Raw genomic sequence first — 8962 nt, forward strand, 5'->3', positions numbered from 1 at the left:
CCACAGAGTAAGCAGAGCTGAGCTGTTTGCGGGGACGACTAGTGGAAGCAGAACCCCACGAAGAGGCAGGGAAGTTGGCCCCGAACCACGTAAGGTGCCCCTTTCTACCTAGGCTGGGGAGGGGGACCTCTGCAAAGAGACTCTTGAACTCTGGGCTGCCTGACCCGGGACAGAGACTTTTGAATTGTGGGACTTTTGGGACTGTGGGTGATTTAGGGGGGTTGCTGGACTCAAGGGCCCAGAGAGAAGGACACGGCCCAAGTTGCTGGGGTGGGTCTTTGCTCACGGTTTGACCTATGAACTCCAGTTGAGGTATTTTCCAAATTTCATGCTTGTTGTTGTTTATCTTATGTAATTAAACCTTTTCTGCTACACCAAGAGTCTGTGCTTGCGAGAGGGGAAGTATTGCCTCCTTGAGGCACCCAGGAGTGTGTGTAAGATTTTCCCAGGTCACTGGGTGGGGGCTCGAGCTGGTCTGCATTACGTTGTGGGGAAGGGACCCCTAGGTATTGAACCTGGCCCTTGCTGCTATCGTTTCAGCCTGGCAGAGGGGTTACAGTTAGTTGTTAGTTAGTGTTACTTACCTTTTCTCTACCGTTTAAAAAAAAATTCCTCTCAGCGCTTCAGACATGCCTGGCTCCATGGGCTTTAAGCGCTGCTCCTCATGTAAGGACGCTATCCCTCTTTCTGATGGACACTCACAATGTATAAAATGTCTGGGGGAAACTCATATTCCCCAAAAATGCTCCCACTGTACTAAACTAAGCTCTAGAGCAAGAAAGGACAGGGAGCTAAAACTTAAACTTATTTTACTTCAAAAATCCTTAGGGTCCGCCTCAGTCCCAGGCGCGGACTCTGCCTCCGCCCGACACAGCTCTCCCACTGCAAAAAAGCACAAGAAATCTACAAAACGAGGGCACCCCCTGTCAGGACCAAAGGAAGCCCTCAGATACAAACCTTCTCCAGTGAGATCCATGGTCTCCCTACCAGTGCTCCCCCAGCTGAGCACTTTCGACGAGCCAGGCTCCTCAGGGATCGCTTCAAACCCGCCTGTGCTGTCGGCGGCGACGCGAAGCTCCAGTGCTGAGGCGACAGGCTTTCAGTTGCCTGCCTCAATTATGGCACCTATCAGCACCGTGGTGAACGTGGTGCCGACATTCCAGGACCCTCCTGAGGCACCGCAGCACGCAGTTACTAGCGCGCAATCGGCTCCGACACTGGCACTGAAATTAACAACGCTACTTGGCACTGAGCCAACACTTAGAACTCCAGTGCAAACCCGAGTTCCCGCGCAGCAGTTTTATCAGCCTTCACCTTCTGCTACCTCAGGGCTGCTGTTTACCCAGTCAAGTGACCTATTAGTGTCACCTACAATGCAATCGCCTTTCCTTAAAGATTGCTTCTCCCTTACCAATGAGTCTGGATCTGAACAGCATTCCTCCAGTGAAGAGGAGTCGTAATTACAGGGTGATGCCTCTCTACAAGAAGAATTCCATCCTTGGGTTCCTGTCAAACGCGGGCATAGGAAATTGGTCTCAGACTCGCCTCGAGATCCTGCCTCCTGGTGCGTTAACCCCTGGATGGCTCCGACTATGCCCTTTCCACCACCATGGCAGTATTGGGCCCCATGGGCACCTTTCCCTCCGCAGCACACCCGCTATTCCACTTCCACGAGACGCCACTGTCCAGATAATATCACTCAGTTACCGGCACCTTCTCATCCTCAAGATCAATTAAATCCTGCTCCAGACCCAGTACCAACGGAAATACCAACTGAAGTAATGCCTGAAGAAGCTTTACTCCCTCCCCAACTTCTTCAGATGATTTTACGAAATTTCAAGATCTCTTTAAAAGGGTTTCCAGTGACCTCAGAATTAATCTAGAGGAAGTACCGGACCAACAACATGAACTCACAGATATCCTGCAACCCTCTTCTTCATCCAGACTGGCATTACCAATCAATCCAGCCCTTCTGCAACCTGCTAAGTCCATCTGGCAGGCTCCAGCCACGAGCCAGCCTACCTGGAAACAAGCGGACCGTAAATACTTCATCCCCTCTAAGGGCTCCAAATTTCTTTTCTCCCATCCTGTGCCAAACTCACTGGTAGTGGACGCGGCAAATCAAAGGAATAAACAACAATATTCCCGCCAGACCCCAGCCAATAAGGAAGGCAAACGTTTAGACCTGCTGGGTCGCAAAGTGTATGCCTCCTCGACCTTACAATTTCGAATTGCCAATTATACTGCAGTTTTGGCAAAGTATGACCACAGAAACTATAATAAGTTCATGGACTTTATTGAACACATTCCAGAACAGAAAAAACAACAGTTCTCAGCTTTAGTTTCCGAGGGCCAAATCATATCACGCACGGCTCTTCAAGCAGCTCTGGATGCAGCCAATACCGCAGCAAGTCCACCGCTACGGCGGTGGTCATGCCCCGAGGTTCATGGCTCTCTTCTTCCCTCTTTCCTCGTGAGGTTCAAAGCACCATAGAGGATCTCCCTTTTGATGGTGACAAACTCTTTGCTTCCACTACAAATGAGGTGCTTCACTCAATGAAGGAATCAAGGGCCACTCTTCGATCCTTAGGCATCCAAACCCCTACAACCAGAAGGCGACAGTACAGATATCAACCCTACCACCGTCCACGCTACCCCCCATATACTCAGCAGTTCCCAAGATCTCAGGATCAACATCAGCAACACCAACGCCAGAGTTCCAGATACCAGAGGCATCGCCCCAATTCTTCCGGGATGCCCCAGCCCCCTCCAACTAATAAGCAGATTTGAATCTTTGGTCGAGGGTCTCGTAAACATCGCCCCAACTTCAGAGCCTACACCGCTTACAACTATCTTTGGACACCGCCTACAGCCATTTTTACACCAATGGCAGAATATTACCACCGACAAGTGGGTTTTAGAGCTCATCACAACTGGGTACTCTATCCCTTTCCTCTCCTTCCCTCCCACCCACCCCCCTTCCCCGTCCCTCTTCAGGGACCCCTCTCACGAGCTACACCTCCAGCAAGAAGTACAACATCTCCTTCACCTGGGGGCTATCGAACTCGGGCCCGAATGCCACAAGGGAAAAGGGTTCTACTCCCATTATTTTTTAACAGAAAAGAAAACTGGAGGATGGCGACCAATCCTCGACCTCAGGCGGCTCAACAAGTTTATCAAAAAGCAACAGTTCAAGATGGTTACTCTCACCACCATAATTCCAGCCCTGGAGCAGGGCGATTGGTTTTCAGCCCTCGACCTACAAGATGCTTATTTTCACGTCACTATCCACCCGGCCCACAGATGCTTCCTTCATTTTACCCTCGGATCAACGCATTACCAATACAGAGTTCTGCCCTTCGGCCTTTCCACTGCCCCCCGAGTTTTCTCCAAGCTCCTGGCGGTAGTCATTGCCTACCTCAGGAAAAAAGGGGTCATAATGTTTCCTTACCTTGACGATTGCCTCCTGAAGGCCTCCACGTTCAACGACGCCCTCCGCTTCACACAACTCACCATCGATTGCTTCCAATCCTTGGGCCTGCAAATAAACAGAAGCAAATCCACATTAAATCTAACCCAACACCTGGAGTTTATAGGAGCGAGTCTCGACTCCACAACCGGGCTGGCATCTCTCCCACCCGACCGTTTCAATACCATAAAACTGCTGGCTTCGAGACTTTGCAACAGTCCTCAGGTCAATGCCCGAGACTGCCTCCAACTACTAGAGCACATGGCCTCGTGCACCTTTGTGGTCCAGAATGCACGTCTCTACATGAGGTGCTTCCAAGCTTGGCTGGCCACGGTTTACAAACCGAATGTGCACTCACTAAACAAACACCTGACCCTGCCCTACCGAGTCAAGGACTCTCTCCTTTGGTGGACGATCCCCTACAACCTCTGCTCTGGAGTCCCCTTTCTCCAGACTTCCCCAACTCTAATAATGGTGACCGATGCGTCTCTCACCGGCTGGGGAGCCCACATCTCTCACCAAACAGTCCTCGGGTTATGGTCTCCTGCTGAGACTCCCTGCACATAAATGTTCTAGAACTTCGAGCTATACGAAATGCCTGCCGCCACTTCCTACCACTGATCAAGAATCAGCATGTCCGCATAATGACAGACAATATTGCCTGCATGTTCTACATAAACAGACAAGGAGGGGCTCGCTCCCATTCTCTTTGCTCAGAGGCCATAAAACTCTGGAACTGGTGCCTTGCGAACCATATCCGCATATCAGCTGCTTATCTCCCAGGGGTGATGAACACCACCGCCGACGAGTTAAGCAGATGTTTCCCTTCGGACCACGAATGGGAGATAGATCAGGGAATCATTTACAACATATTTCGCACTTGGGGTCTCCCAACCATAGATCTCTTTGCAACCGAGAAGAACACAAAATGCCCCAATTTTTGCTCCAGGGCGGGGCTGGGCAAACACTCCCTCGGAGACGCACTCATGATCCACTGGAACCAAGACTTGCTCTATGCATTTCCCCCAATACCGCTGCTCAACAGGGTCCTCATAAAGATACGAATGGACCATGCCAGGGTGATTCTGATCGCACCTTCATGGCCGAGACAGCCGTGGTTCCCTTTCCTAACCAGAATGTCAATTCAACCACCAATCTCCCTGCCTCTCATCCTGAGCCTTTTATCACAACCTTACGGCCGGCTTCTTCACCCGAACCTGTCCATGCTTCATCTCAAGGCCTGGTACCTCCATGGTTCTCACAATGAGAACTAGAATGTTCTGACCAAGTTCAGAGGGTGCTTCTACACAGCAGAACACAATCCACCCGTACCACCTATCTTCGGAAGTGGAAACGATTCTCAGAATGCTGTTCAACTAGACAATTGTCTCCTACCTTGGCACCCCTTCCCTGCATACTCGACTACCTATTGACCATCAAGCAATCCGGCCTTTCCCTCAGCTCTATCAGAGTCCATTTAGCTGCCATCACAACCTTTCATGCTACAGTTGACAATACCTCAGTCTTTGCTCATGCCATAACCAAGCGTTTCCTCAAGGGACTCCAAACCTTATATCCAGACATTAAGGCACCTGTCCCTCCATGGGATCTTCACTTAGTATTGTCCTGTTTAACTCATCAACCCTTTGAGCCACTAGCCACTTGCTCCCTCTTGCATCTCTCGATGAAAACAGCTTTTTTGGTGGCAATTACCTCCGCCAGACATGCAGGAGAAATAGCAGCCCTTATGGCAGATCCACCATATACGATCTTCTTCAGGAACAAAGTGACTCTACGCTTGCACCCAAAATTCCTTCCTAAAGTTCACACTTCTTTTCACATCAATGAGCCAATACATCAACCAACTTTCTTCCCAAAACCACATGCAAACTCTTTCAAAACCACAATGCATACACTGGATGTAAGCAGAGCCTTATCATTCTATTTGGACAGAACCAAACCCTTCAGAAACTCTCCTAGGCTCTTTGTCTCCATCGCGGAGCACTCCAAAGGCATGCCTATCACTCCCCAGAGACTGTCAAACTGGATCTGATTGCATACGACTCTGCTACTGGATAAAGAAGGTTACACCACCAGCATTCATCAGAACTCATTCCACTAGATCTGTATCTACCTCTGTAGCCTTCCTACGTAAAGTCCCATTGACTGATATCTGTAAAGCTGCCACTTGGTCCTCTGAGCACACGTTTGTCAAACACTATGCCCTTGTTCAGGGTCCTCTCTCTGACACTCGATTAGGCAGGGCAGTATTAACCACGGCATTCCTGCCAGATCCGAAGTCCCTACCTCCTTGAGATACACTGCTTCGAAGTCACCTAGAGTGGAGCACCCACAGGGACATCTCTCGAAGAAGAAGAGGAGGTTACTCACCTTGTGCAGTAACTGACGTTCTTCAAGATGAGTGTCCCTGTGGGTGCTCCACTACCCTCCCTCCTCCCCTCTACTTTGGAGTTGGGGTAGCCTCCGGTGTAGAGAAGGAACTGAGGGAAACGGCTGTGCATGCTCACTAGAGCGATACTCAGAGCGGGTGGGGGCAGGCTCTGAGCATGCGTGGCCGGTAGGAGTACTGCTGCAGAAATCTCCGATCAAAAGCGCAGGGGTGCACCAACACCTAGAGTGGAGCACCTACAGGGACACTCATCTCGAAGAACATCAGTTACTGCACAAGGTGAGTAACCTCCTCTTGGGGCAGAAAGCTGTATATATACACCTCACCACATTGAGGGAGGAGGTGAATATAATGAGCTTACACTGTACTGTTCTCTGTGCAGTGCAAGATGATATAATTTGGCTTTACACTCCAGACGGGGGTGTGCACATGAGTAACAGGACAGTTCCTGAGCTGAGCCTTCCCATGCAGAGCTGATCTCAGCATCTGGGTGTGTAGCTGCAGCTGGGTGTGTCCCTACCTGTATGTGTGCTGGTAAAGTACAGTCTGAAGCCTGCGAAAGGGCTTGGCAGGCTTGCCTCAGCAGTACAGTGTAAAGGGAGCCCAGGTTGGTGGATCAGGTGGGCTCAGTGGTACCCCAGTTCCAAATGGCACCCCAGGGGCAACCTGTCACACAGCCCAGGGGCTGTACACACAGGAACAGCTTGGCGGGCACAGAACCACCCCAGTAGCAGGGCCTGAAGCCCCTTAGCTATATCCTGTGGGGCAAGGCTGCTTTCCAGCTCTAAGCAGAGGGAAGGCCAGAGCCAGTCAGGGGTGTGAATCTAGCCAGGAATAAGTCCCTGAGGTGGGGCTTTGGCCCAGCTCTGCACGGCCCTGTCTGTGTCTCTGAAATGCCAGTAGTCACCTGCCTCCAAGGTATGTAGGGTGGTCCAGGGAAGGGCCAGTGTGGCCAGCCCAACACAGGCTGCAGGGCCTTACAGGGAAGCTTCGTAATTATGGGAACATCTCCCCTGGGAGTAGCTCCCAGTGTGGAGGAGACAAAGGCCCAGATGCACCAGCTCAGATCCTGGTACCAGAGTTGTTGATTGTCATCCTGACAGCAGCTGAGGTGCAGCTGGGTCACAAGAGACTTCACAGGGAGCCCCAAAGAGAAAAGAGCCAAGGAATAGGGCTCAGCCTTAGCCTGTGAGCCTGAAGGACAAAAGTCCCTTGCTCCATGTGTGTATGTGCTGTGTAAGCACATGCCTGTGTGTGCCCACTGCTCAGCGCTAATGTAAAGAGTGTGGCATAGCTCTGACCTTGCTCCTGTGGGTCCTGCGCTTCTAGGCAGTTTATGCTAGCCTCCATGGCTCACTGTGACCCTCCACGTAGCCCTTCTCTCTCTAGGGCCAGGGTTACAGTCTACTGAGCCCTTTTCATCATAGGCTGCAAGGAGGTTGGTGAGAGAACTCCCACAGTTTCTGTTCAGCCTCCTGTCCTGACAGGGACCTGACTTCCCCTTCCAGGAGCTGTTCCTGTAGTGGTGGGTTGGGGGGAACCCGGGCCCGCCCTCTACTCCGGGTTCCAGCCCAGGGACCCTAATGGTAGCAGTTGTTGGCAGCCAACCTTTCACTGCTAGAGTTGCTACATTTCCCTGAGCCACTTCCCCACAGCTCTCCTGCTTCTCCCTTCTTCACCCTTACCTTAGGGCTCCTTTAATGATGTTTTAGGGTGTCTTCAGTAACCAGCCCTTCAGCTGCACTTCCTCTCCTCTGGCTCCCTGACTCCCCTGCCTGACTGGAGTGAGCCCTTTTTATAGTATCAGCAGGGCCTTAATTAGAGTCAGGTGGTCACATTAACTGAATGGCCTCACCTGACTCGTTACAGGTTAATTAGAGTCAGGTGTTCTCATTAGCCTGGAGCAGCCCCTGCTCTGGTCAGTCAGGGAACAGAAAACTGTTAATCCAGTGGCCAGTATATCTGCCTTCTGCTATTCTGCTGTACCCAACTGGCCTGGGTCTATCACAAGAGCTACCCACATGAACCCAACAATAACAACTGGAGGTTCTACAAAACCTAGGATCTGGGCTGCACATTCTTGAGTGCCACCTATTGGTACACTGTCTACTAACTAACTACCCACATGAATCCAGACATATTCCCACTGCAGAGCACTCTTGTAATGCCTACAGGTGTCTTGGTGGGCGCATGCATGCTAGCACTCCCTGGAAAACAAGCACTCTCTCCATCGCTCCTGCTGAAACTGTTTCACTTTGTATAAATAACTGACGGTTTAGTGGCCCAGAAGGACTGACAGTATAGCCCAGTGGTGAAGGCACTCACTGTGGATATAGGAGACCCACATTCAAGTCCCTGCTCCAAATCTCGAAAGGCAGGAATTCAAAGTGAGTGCCCTGGCTCTTTGGGGTGAGCACTCTTCTCCTCTCTCTGACCAAACATTCATTTTGGACCTGAGGACCCTTTTCATTTGGTTGTTTCCTGGAGATGTTTTGGTTTTGTTGAATTAGCTTTTTCTGATAGAAAAAAAATAGTAATACATTTTAGCCCCACGGTGCAAGCCCCATGAGTCCATTCAGTGGACCAGGGCTCTGAGACTTGCTGCCGCACGGGGCATTGGAGTGCAGATATACTCCTATAGGGCCCATTTAGAGCACGCGGTTTCCAGTGGGCACAATGTTTCTCTGGAGACTGTGACACTTAGACCAGGTCATCTGCATTCTGTGGGAGTCCTGGGTCTGGGGTTTGTTCCAGCAGGGCTGCTAGGTTACTGATGTCTGTGCTGAAGAGAGTCAGGCTGAGGTTATGTCCCTGTTCTCCTCTCCTTTCTAGCCTGAAGGCCTATTTGCATGTTGTTTGTTTCAGTGCTGTCATGAGATTTTTTGCCAGCTCCATCGGGTAGCAATTTAAGGGTCAGTCCTGGCTGCCAGAATGAGTCAAAAGCTTTTTTTATAATCTGTGAAGCAGGCAAATACCTTCCCCCTGTTTGTAAATGAGCATCTCTAGGCTAGAGATGTGCTCCTTGGTTCATTTCTCAGGGAGGAGTCTAATTCAACTTTAATGGATTATGCTGGCTGCTTCAG

The 8962-nt window shown here is 50.7% G+C and overlaps 1 long non-coding RNA gene across 1 annotated transcript; it reads right to left on the reverse strand.

Moving 5' to 3' along the window:
- Positions 1–2351: 2351 nt before the first annotated feature.
- LOC120369833 lies at positions 2352–7606 on the reverse strand. The gene is made up of 3 exons (XR_005583451.1): positions 7565–7606; positions 3452–3538; positions 2352–2602 (listed from the first exon to the last, which is right to left on the reverse strand). It is a non-coding gene; the product is annotated as an uncharacterized LOC120369833 (long non-coding RNA).
- Between the last annotated feature and the right edge of the window lie 1356 nt (positions 7607–8962).

Source organism: Mauremys reevesii, linkage group 8, assembly GCF_016161935.1.
Source record: "Mauremys reevesii isolate NIE-2019 linkage group 8, ASM1616193v1, whole genome shotgun sequence".
In the NCBI taxonomy this organism is placed as follows: Eukaryota; Metazoa; Chordata; order Testudines; family Geoemydidae; genus Mauremys; species Mauremys reevesii.